Source organism: Pectinophora gossypiella, chromosome 7 (genome assembly GCF_024362695.1).
Source record: "Pectinophora gossypiella chromosome 7, ilPecGoss1.1, whole genome shotgun sequence".
Lineage (NCBI taxonomy): Eukaryota > Metazoa > Arthropoda > Insecta > Lepidoptera > Gelechiidae > Pectinophora > Pectinophora gossypiella.
In genome coordinates, this window is record NC_065410.1 from 11,353,879 (window position 1) to 11,366,040 (window position 12,162).

Genomic DNA, 12,162 nt, shown 5'->3' on the forward strand with positions numbered 1-12,162 from the left:
TTTTTTACACTGCCTATTTATAAAGATAAACTGATGATAAGGTTAATCATAGTTTAACGGACGATTAGACGTAAGACAATGATTTCCCGTCTTACTTTTATTTCGGCCATCTTTGGCATGCCATCAGTTTTTTCCATACATCATCATCATTTAGGACTGATTGCATGTTTAAAAATAATAGCAACAAGATAATCAATTCACGCCTAATTGAATCTTTACACTTGCCGTGCACGCTAAGGCTTAATTTAATCAATAAATTCAAATAAATTCCTGTTACAGGAATTCAAATTCTGTAGCTACAAGTATCACACCCACAAATTAGCCGCATCAATATTTACACTAATATTATAACTGCAAAAGTAACTTTGTACGTTACCCCCACGAGAGAATGGAATACTACACTACGATTATCCACTGTGGCTTGGTAGAGAAACATCAATCAAGGCTGTAGCAAAAGTTCGCTTCGTAAATTGTCTTTTCACGCCTAAACAGCTGGGGCGATTTTAATTAAAATTGGTAAGTACTTACATAGGAACCAAAACCCAGGGTCCGAAACAAAACAATAAATAAAAATAAGTAGAATGGTCCCGTCCCCCACTTCCAACAGATACTTTATACGTGTAAGTAGTTTCATTAGAATTCTGGCTAAACCCCGCGTATTTCGAGAAAGTCGCTATAGAACAAAAATATCGACTCGCTAAGACGCTTCGAATAAGATCAGATATGTCTGAAATCTGTTGGTGAAGGGAGACGTTTTGACTCATTGTCCTTTGTATCGGGTTCTGATCTCAGCCCCTCACTCCTGAGTCTTACTTTAGTTTTAAATGACCGTAACCCGCTAAGGAGTAAGGGGGAGAGCGCGCGAGTTGTGTCTTACTCGCACTTACACTTAAGGCGGTAAGGTAAGGGTGAGACTTGTATGGAGTGTCCGGCGTGTGTTTTGACATAAGGTATTTTCCAAAGATGTGCTTAAGTACTTTTCAGACACGGACATACACAAAAACATAGCCCTAGCAACACTTCGCGTAATGTAACACCGAGGACATCGATAAGGCAAAAATCACATTATGTGCACTTGATACCAACTGTGCGCCTTGTCTGCCAAACTGCTTCGAAAGCCATTGGTCCAGGATGCCTAACTTTGCTTTACTAAATTCTGTAACAGTATTCTATGTTTTTTTTAAAGAACAGAGTGAGTGTGCGATATAATAACGCGGATGAAGTCGCTGGCGATATGCTATTATAATAAATACGGCAGTGGTGGCATTTATGTCTGTAAGTTTCTCGGTCATGATCACTTCGTGCGAGTGGTCACGTAAGCATTTTGCGGTCTGTCTAGCTCGCTTAATTGTAGATAGTACTATAATCATACTCATAAACAGCCGGTATGCACACATACATACATAAACTCACGCCTATTACCCACCGGGGTAAGCAGAGACTATGGAATTCCATTTGCTTCGATTTTGACATACTTCTTTTGCTTTCTCCACATTCATTAAATTACATCATCGAACTGTCTGGCTCAAAAAAATAATTTAAAAAACCACTAAAATTTTCATAAATTTTCTGACAGGAAATTCAGAATCATGGTCTAAATCATCCCTGTCAGCATTTGTTACGGTGTCACTAACACCCACACGCACTTGTATGGCTACCTGTACGTACTTGTACGGGGTGTAAGTGACATCATAAACGAATGCAGTGGGGGGTGATTCAGCTCATTATTCTGAGTTAGTACCAAGTATTTTTTTTTAAAACAAAAACAACTAACAATCATGAAACTTGATATTAACTCTGAATCATGGCCGGAATCATCACCCTCAGTATTCGTTACGATGTTCACTAACACCCTGTTTATCAATGAAGAAAGAATATAACTGTGTTAAGGTAGGTCAAGTACACCTAATTGTGTAAATAGCATGAAGGTACGTAAGCATAAGCAACCTTTATTACACACAATCAATGTCTAGTCATCCAAGTGTTTAATAACTGACATCACACCATACACGAGTAAATAATGACCCTATATTTAACGCCTACTACATTATCTATCACCAACATTATTAACTCGCTAAGAAGTCGACTCACAGTTATACAGGGTGTTAGTGACATCTTACCGAATACTGAGGGGGATCAGTCCGTGATTCTGAGTCAATATCAAGTGGAATTTTCCGTCGCAAAATTCATGTTTATTTGAGTTATTAAAATTATTTTTAATTCTATACTTTTGGATGGAAAATTCCACTTGATATTAACCCAAAATCATGAACCGAATCATCACTCTCAATATTCGTTACGATGTCACTTACACCATGGTGCGGTTAGTGACACCGTAACAAAAACTTTGGGGGATAATTCAGATTTTATGATTCTGAGTTGATATCAAATGGAATTTCCTGTCGGAAAAAATATGAACATTTTGGTGAACTTATTTTAAAATTATTTTAATTTCCATACTTTTGCGACACTTGATATCAACTCAGAATCATGGTGTGAATCATCCGTCAAAGTTTTCGTTACGATGTCATTAACAACCTGTATAAGTATTATCGGATAGGAAAGTTAGGTAGGTATAGCGTCAATTTTGTTCTGGAAGCATTATATATAATAAACCTAGAACAAGTTTAGCAGTCAGCTGTTTGTCGTCCCGGGCATATCCTACAATCTACAATCCAACAAAGCGATTGTTTCATTTCTAACACGTTGGACTAATGTTATGGACGAATGTCTGATCCCTTGGCTCCATATGGTTCATCAAATACTTACATCATAGGATTTCATATCAATAGCAGCTGCAAGATGTCTTTAATTACTTGTGGCTCTGCTCACCCCATTGGGGATTAGATGTATATAAAAGTTAGGTAGGTAGTTACACATTATATTGGGCAATAGAAAACAAGTTCTTTTGAAAATAATTCTCTTCTATCGTGTGGGTTGTGAGGTGGATTACTAACCCCATGAACCCTGGTGTCAGGATTACTATTGAGCCGCTAAAGGTCCCTGACATGGCTCATGTAACGACTACTGGCTTACATCAGTAAACTAATTAGAATAATAATTAATTAATTTTAATAGTTTTGAATAAGTATTGTAAGCGTTTTCGCAGACTCGCAGATTTACCTACCTAACCATACTTTTTGTTTGTCTTTTGTGGTCGTTTTTGATGGAAAACAAATCTAAAGTAGGCATTCTGACAAATCTATACAATCCGACAGTTTTCTCTGCCTGCTCTGCAAAGGACATTAAAGTACCTATGTGAAAATAAAGGTTAGTTCCTTTTACTATAAATATTTGCGGAAAGGCGTGTTTGTGTTTGTAAGGCTCGTTATAAGTCGAGTTACAGTTCCGCTCTAACTGGTCACGCATAATGCATGAATAAACCGCATTACTTCAGTTTGCCTACCTTAGGTCAACTCTTACTTGAGTAACATGAGCCTTTGGCGGCTAAATAATAACCCTGATACCACGATTGCAAAGGTCATCGACCTTATAAACCGCACTACAGAAGAATAATTACTAACTTACTATGTTACAAGAACCATGATATAAAAGATAATATACTCACCCAAAAAAAAAGACACTACACACACACAACACTACTAAAAGATATTGTACTCATTCTATTTCTCTTTTGTTTTGCATTTTGTTTTTTCCTGTTTGTGCAATAAAGTATTTGTTATGTTATGTTAATAGGGAATTGTTATGGTAGAGTTTAATCAGATAAATATGGCAGCTTCTTTTTCTATCTTTGAAATATAATGTGTATCTTCTTCTTCTAATCCTTTTATCCCCTGTTGGGATGTAGGGCTCGAATAACAGATTTGCACTCCTGCAAATCTTTTGTAGCTTCTGTAGCTTGCTCCCATGACATGCCGAGAGTTTTCAACTCTCGGTCAACCGAGCGTTGCCAGGTCTCTTTGGGCCGCCCCCTTTAACGTGTAAGTATACCTAATTGAACAAAATTGTATTGCTATTTTGACTAACACAGTTGGCTCGGCTATTATAGACGGTGATACGGCTCACCACCTATCACGTTGGCCTAACAGAAAGCTCGGTGAGGTGTGGGTACTTAGTTCATCTTGCGATGGATGTACCTCTGACTACCCCAATTGGGATATAGTCGTGAGCGTATGTTATTTGTTGTTATGTTACCAAGTAGGTACTTCAAATGTCATCTGAGGCAAATCTACAATAAGTAAAAAAATCTGCTTCCTATACCTAAGCTAACCTAAGTTATTTCCACAGTAATTAGAATCAGTATGGTGTAACATCTTTAAGCCATTGCATTGAATTATGAAAAAAAACTTAGTCATTTGGTGGTTATTTACGAATTTACTAAAGTATTTGAAATGTATTTATGTACCATTTATTTATTACTATCTTTTTTAATTGGAATTGTTTCGTAATTCTAACTTTCAGTACACTATATAATCTCACTACCGAGGTGGACAGAGCCACAAACAATCGGAAAGAAACTCTTGTTGCCATTGCTGATTCGAAGTTATTATTTGAAAATAATGTAGGTAGGTTGGTACCTAATAATAAGTTGTTTATAATATACTTATATAAGTATTTTAGGCCTGTGCTGGATTCGAACCTGCGACCTCAAAGTGAGAGACAAGCGTTCTACCTACTGGCTACCACGGCTCAAAAAGCGGCAGCGTAAACGAAAGTTATTTTTTTATTTTCATTGTTCTATATTAAAGAAGGACACGAAATTAACAATTATTTCATCCTACATTCGGTGGCGCAGCGGTAAACGCGCTCGGTCTGCGATTGTTGAAGTTAAGTAACTTTCGCAAAGGCCAGTCATAGGATGGGTGACCACAAAAAAAAGTTTTCATCTCGAGCTCCTCCGTGCTTCAGAAGGCACGTTAAGCCGTTAGTCCCGGCTGCATTAGCAGTCGTTAATAACCATCAATCCGCACAGGGCCCGCGTGAAGCTCGATCTCCCTATCCATCCATAGGGAAGACCCGTGCCCCAGCAGTGGGGACGTTAATGGGATGATGAATGAATAGTAAAGAGATTAACATATCTTAAGGGTAATACATTAGTTACTGTAACCTTCATCTCTGCTGTGTGAAATCCTCATAAACCCTATATTATTCGTTCTTTTATTCTTTGTGTTGGTAGTGTATTTACAAAAGTATGTATGCAATACTTTGGAATTAGTCATGATTCATGATCCGATAAGAGCCAAGCATGTATTAAGTAGGTGTAGTATAATAATATTACAGTTAATCTGAATTCCTGAGGCCATGGATGTGATTTCCTTCCGGATATCAGAGGTTAGAGACATTACATAGAACTTGATGCATATGAATAGTAATCCATATACTTACACATAAACATATATAATCTCACGCTTTTTTTCCACTGGTAAGCAAAAAATTCATGTATGGATCATAAATGACTATCACGTGCTCAAAGATGAATTAAAACATCGTGAGGAAACCCATATTCCCGAGAAATGCATTTTCGGAGGAATGTAACTTAACCAGCCCAATACGGGCTATATACATCATAAACTGCCTATATACGTCCAACTGCTGGGCACAGGCCTCCCCTCAATCAACCGGAGGGGGGTACGGAGCATACTCCACCACGCTGCTCCACTGCGGGTTGGTGGAGGTGTTTTTACGGCTAATACCCGGGACTAACGGCTTAACGTGCCCTCCGAAGCACGGAATCATCTTACTTTTTCGGACAATCAGGTGATTCAAGGGATTCAAGGGCTATATACATAATGATACCACATATGATGATATGGGTCCTATACTTAAAGGTTGCCTGGAAGAGATTGCTACTTAGCAATAAGGCCGCCTATTGTACTAATTCTATGTCTCTTTTGTTTTGTATTTTGTTTTTTCCTGTTTGTGCAATAAAGTATTTGTTATGTTATGTTATGTTACCTAAATATTTATAAAATCGCTTACCTTGTCAGTGTTCAGGAAAAACTGCCTACTCACTAGGCGAGTTGGTACAGTACATGAACTTGTTTCGAGCCTACGATTTTATTAGGCGTTAGGTTCACAGCATGTTCTACATTAATTTCGCACAAACCTTCTAAGATTACATTTTTATTTAGTGGTTTGCCTAACCGAATAATGCTTACCCACATATCTACTTCGTCTCAATGTTGACAGAGTGGCATTGCTTTCGAACGCGACGTAGTTTTACGAAATCGATTCATATATTCAGTATACATTTTATTAACTGGAGGTCATATAATGAACTTAGTTCAGGAAGTGTCGAGGTCTGCCAACGCCATCCTTCCTTCCGGAACGATTATCTTATTCTAAAGTATGTATTACCAATTAGTTAGTTAAATGTTTATCTTAGCATTTAAATCGATAATGGATGCTGTCACACCGAAGCGTTACGGTTGATCGGCGACGTTTGCTGCTCGGTTTGTTCGCAAGGTTTTGAGTTACGAATCTATTATTAACTTGATATAATAATGCATAAACGTAATATATTAAATAATTAGATGCAGAGCCCTCTTTATAGTCTTTTTGTAGTTGTTATGGTACGGCAATATCATATCTCTCTAAGTTATCCTAGGTGCATATCGTAATCTGCAGTGTATTCTATGAACAATATAGTCGATTCTGTTTCGTCAGTATTTCGTTGTGTTTATTTCCACAAACCAATAGCCGATTCACGCTTTACCTCGTCGCACCAACCAGCGTTTGAGCATGGAATACGGAATAATACTACGTATAGGACGGCAACTCTCCGCTCCCCACCAATGTGAGCTAGTTTTACCTCACCCCCGCTCGAACTTAGTTTAGACTTGAATCGTATGGGCGTCAGACATCACACACACAGATGCGCGTGTACGATAACGTCAATGTGTGGTGTCTGTAAAACGAGGTTGGTTGTATGAAGTGTCCGGGGTGTGGTCTGAGCTAGGTTTACCTCACCCCCCTCGGTCTTACTTTAGTCTTCAATCGTATGGGCGTCACACGTCACACACAGATGCGTGTGTACGATAACATCATTGTGTAGTGTCTGTTTAAAATGAGGTGTTTTGTATGAACACGACGGAAGGGACTATACGGCATAGTAAGATTCATAGGCTTCATAAGTCTGTTTCAGACGATTCATGACTATCATTATCGCAGGATCATGTACTTTATTTTGCAGTAAGCGATTAGGTGTCTAGATATCCAAGGATCAAACATGGAACCATGATCAAGTGGCGGTGTAACACGTACTCTTGGTTATCTCGCTTATATTTAGACAAACACAATAGACATTTTGGCCGGTCAACACAGACTATTGTCGATATAGACACCCAAGGCTAACGCCACGTGCTTTCGCTTTCCTCCTAACGGAGGTAATGTTCGACAGAGCTTATGAAATATACTAAATGACAATCAAATACATAACAATTTCCACTGAGCGCCCCAGTTTGAAATTAATCGACTTCTCAATTGTCTGATATTTAAATTGTTATTTTATCTGTTGCCTCATAATTTTGACCTTTGCTGTTCAGCTTTATGTCTGCACGCGTATGGTTGAGGAGAGTAATTTATTGTAGGTAAGTATAATAAATAAATACGAACAATCATAAAACAATTGTCTTAATCGAAATAATAATATTTTGATTTTAGTGTGAAAATACGGAAAATTCCACTTAATGTCAACTCAGAAACATGGCCTGAAACATCCCTCAAAGTTATCGTTACGATGTCACTAACACCCTGTCATCAACATCAGCCCATTAACGTCCCCACTGCTGGGCCTTCCCTATGGATGGATAGGGAGATCGGGCCTTAAACCATCACGCAGGCCCAGTGCGGATTGATGGTTATTAACGACTGTTAATGCAGCCGGGACTAACGGCTTAACGTGCCTTCCGAAGCACGGAGGAGCTGGAGATGAAAACTTTTTTTTGTGGTCACCCATCCTATGACCGACCTTTGCGAAAGTTGCTTAACTTCAGCATTCGCAGACCGAGCGCGTTTACCGCTGCGCCACCGAGCTCCTAACCCTGTAAGTATATAATATATCCAATAGATAGTGGGCTATATTATGACCATTATTTTATTAGGTGAAGTGTCTGTTCAAAGTGAAGTATTAATTATATATTGCTATAATAAAATTCTAGATACCTACTATAATAAATTCTCATTATCTCCTTTTCCGACGATTAATCGCGTCCTACAGTTTTCCATTAGCCGTCATACAGCGTTTTATTGTACCTATACAACTTTATACTTCATTGTCCTCAAACTGTCTATTGTTTCAATTCTTTTGTCGTCAATTAAAAACACGAAGAGTTTACCCCAATGAACTTGGCCCAAATTCTCGGTTGTTAAGTAATAACTCAGTTTTTGTTAACTACGTCACGCTTGATCGAGACGAAGGCGCAAGGTGAAGGTTTTATAAGTTTATGTTAAAAGTTGTTTTGCCTATTTTGGGGTTACACCTGTTCTGTTTTTGTGTAGAATGTGGCTACATGTATCGTTCCCGGCTGAATGTCAATCACCTTTTTTGCGGAAACGATAAGGGCGTAGCAGTATGTGAATGAGGTCGTGTGTAGGTATATTTAAAATTGCCGTTCTATTTAATGATTATTATTGTCTTTTTTAAAACAACCTCTTATTTGCAGATATATAATAATAGCACACAAAACGTTCACGCTTTTAATTGCTAACAGGGCGGGCAGAGCCAAGAAGACGATATACGGGCAATTGGGTAGTTTCCTAGGTCAAAGATAAATTATGAAATTCCGATTACTAAATAAAGACAAATCTAAAGGTGACAAAAACGCTTTATTTTTTCTATTTATATTTTTATTATTTTGTCACATTTTTCTACGACGTCACAGGTTGCTTTTGTCATACAAATTACGTTTAGCAAAAAGTTTTGAATAGATGGAAACTATTACATACAATCACGACCCCCGAAGGGGTTACACAGGGGTGAATCGTACACCTACTCCTTGCCACCCAGTCGTTAGCTATGTTTAAGTCCTATGTAATAGAGGGTAACCGGGCACAAATCCTGGAAACCACAGCAGCAGCTGCAGACACACCACTGTGAATAAATGTGAGACTTTTCCCTAATCATCCTCCTGCCCTTAGCCCACTCTTAGTGAGGTCGGCACAACATGTATACCTCTTCTATTCATCTCAGTCAGTCTTCATCTCAGTACTTACACCTTTGACACATATATCCTTCTTCATAAAATCCATCTACATTTTCTTGCTCATCACGTTTCTCGTAACTCGTAAGTAATGTGCCCTTCATGCCTCCTCGTTGCAAGAACTGCTAACCTGTTGATCCTCAATCCCCACGGTTTCTTACTGCTAGAGTGAACAGGGGGGTTAAAATGGCCACATCGAAGCAATTCATCTAAGAAAGCAATATTGCTTTTTGACATTTGTTTGCATTGCGCACTTACTTTTATATGCGCAAAAGTCAAATTGCAATATTGCTTTCTTAGATGAATTGCGTCGATGTGGCCATTTTAACCCCCCAGGTATCTATTAGGTAAGCGTGTTTCACATTAGGTCTTATAACTGAAAAATTGGCGTACAAAAGAAGGCACAGACTGTATCTTATCTAGACATAAAATATCATTATCAAACATTGATGACTCCAAAGGTTTATCAGATCATTGAACCATGGTTGGCAATTGGGTCAGTGTCAACGGAACGAAGTTCAATGTTCCACGACAAATGTTTCTGTTATGTAACAGCTTTGTTGCGTAATTGTTGAAGCGAAGCTTTCACTTATCACGTCTTAGGTGTTAGGAACGGTGTCCGACTGTCGGAGGAAAAGTAAGGTTGTGGTTCTTGTGATGTACTGTGGATCATCATCACCTCCCTAGCGTTATCCGTTTTTCACAGGGTCCGCTTACCTAACCTGAAGATTTGACAGGTTCGATTTTTACAGAAGCGACTGCTTGCTGACTTCCCGACCCGTGTAGGGAAAACCAGCCCAATATAGGTTAAGTCACATATCTCCGAAAATGTTTTTAGATTGTAGATTTGCCGCAAATTGCATTAACTACTTGGCCGGACAATCGGCTCTCACCCGGTACAAAATTTAAAACAACAGGCCTGAGGGTGCTCAGGACGTCGTCTGAGAGAATAATATTTGCATTCAAATTCATTTATTCGTCGACATGGTAAAAGGGTTGTTACAATATAATATATGTCGCACTATGTCGCAAATTTCGGTATTTTAAAACATAACAGATTATTTAAATACAAATAAAATTAATAAATAAATTACAATAGCATTCAATATAATAAAAAAAATAACAATATATTGGAATAAAATGTCTTTTCAATTCAAACGTTAGAAAGTTATATGTCAAATAGGTAACATTAAGGTAAGTAAAAGAAAAGAATGAAAAAATAATATGACTCTAGTGGGTCGATAGCGGTAAGGCTGAATGAGGAAAATCGTCGACCACGCCGGCGGGGTCGGTATCGAGGTTCTGAAGTGTTGTTGTTGCGAGACTAAAGACTAAAGAGACTAGAGCTAGAGACTTAAGAGAAGACAATGTTGTTCATAATATCAAGAGTGTTCATACTAATTTCTACTTAAGTACACATACATACATAATATTAAGATCACGCCTATTTTCCGATGGAGCAGGTAGAGGCCACGGAATTACATTTACTACAATCCTGACTCACACTTCTTCCACTTTCATCAAAAACGTCATGCATACTTCCCGATTTAAAGTACGGTCACGAGCATTAATATGAATACACTTTGGTGCCATATCACATTAACTTTTTTGACAAATTGAACTGTAAGTCTCACTAAATGTCGAATACGTTAGTGCGACAGAGTCCTAAAGTGGGTACATTATATTGCTCATGACTGTCCTCTTGACCTGAGGTTTCTTTGAAATATCCTGGATCTAATCTCTATATGTACGCCTAGGTTTTCCTCTTGTAATTCCTAAATATACCTATATATTAATTATTGTTATAGATAAAAACAATTATCCTCACAAATATGCTTAAAGATATTGGCACGTTTTGAATGTCATGATAATTGATGTGATCAGTCGATTTGTTCAGGTCTGTGGCCACATTCAAGGCCGTCTGTTATTTAAAACAGACCTTGTATAAACGTCTATACTTTTATCTTACACTAGATATGGAAAATCGATCAAGACATCATTGAACATTATATTATATTTACAGAAAAAAATACAAAAATACTTTATTTGTTTAAAACAATTTTCAGTAATGTAGGTGATTCGAGTCGCCTTTTAAGCCAAGTATCTGTGTCAGTCTCCGCTCTTCCATAAAAAAAATGTTTACAAATAAAATAAAACAGTATTACACATAATTACGTATTTCTTCTATGAAACCCATTTTAAAACGATGAAAATATAATAAGTTTCCACTTCTTCTTATACCAGCCTCATCAACCCTGGTGTCAGGGTTATTATTGAGCCGCCAAAGGCCCCTGACATGACTCATGTTACGAGTACATACTTACATCAGTAAGTAGTAACCGGAACTTTCGGCTTAACGTACCTTTCGAAGCACGGAACATCTTACTTTTCGGACAATCAGGTGATCAGCCTGTAATGTCCTTACCAAACTAGGGATCACAAAGTGATTTTTTGTGATATGTTTCCACCGGGATGCGAACCCGGAGTGAGCTCAATGCTCAACCACTGGACCACGGAAGCCGTTAGTTTCCACTTAGGGTTTCATGTAAAAAGCAAGCAAATTGTCTTCTGATATCTTGTGATTCTGCCCACATGATTGAGGATTACGGCCGAAAGTGTATGTATGTATTATATTCCTGCCTTCTAAGGAAATACAATTATACCTAACGTTCGGTGACGATATAGCCTATGGTAGAACACACTTGAACATAAAGTAATTCTTAAGGGAGAAGACAGTATGGGCGCAACTTTAATAAATATTACGAACATGATTATCTGCTGTGTGTTTATCGCCATCTAAGGCTCACGAGTAGAGTGTCACTGGCAAAAGACCACATTACATAATAGAACATCACGTCTATATCCCCGACGGGGTAAGCAGAGGTGTCTTAGGGTGGTATTAATAAACCAATCTCAGCTTTGAGACGGCCCTCAAGATCATGTCAATGTGACAGTTCTCATATAAAACAGGGACTTGAGCATAATCTTGAGGGCAGTCTCA

The 12,162-nt window shown here is 38.1% G+C and overlaps 1 long non-coding RNA gene across 1 annotated transcript in view; it reads right to left on the reverse strand.

The window, feature by feature from the left end:
- The window catches only part of LOC126368536 (uncharacterized), a 56,927-nt gene that overhangs the window by 33,011 nt on the left and 11,754 nt on the right, over positions 1-12,162 (reverse strand). The gene's annotated exons all lie outside the window — the stretch shown is intronic.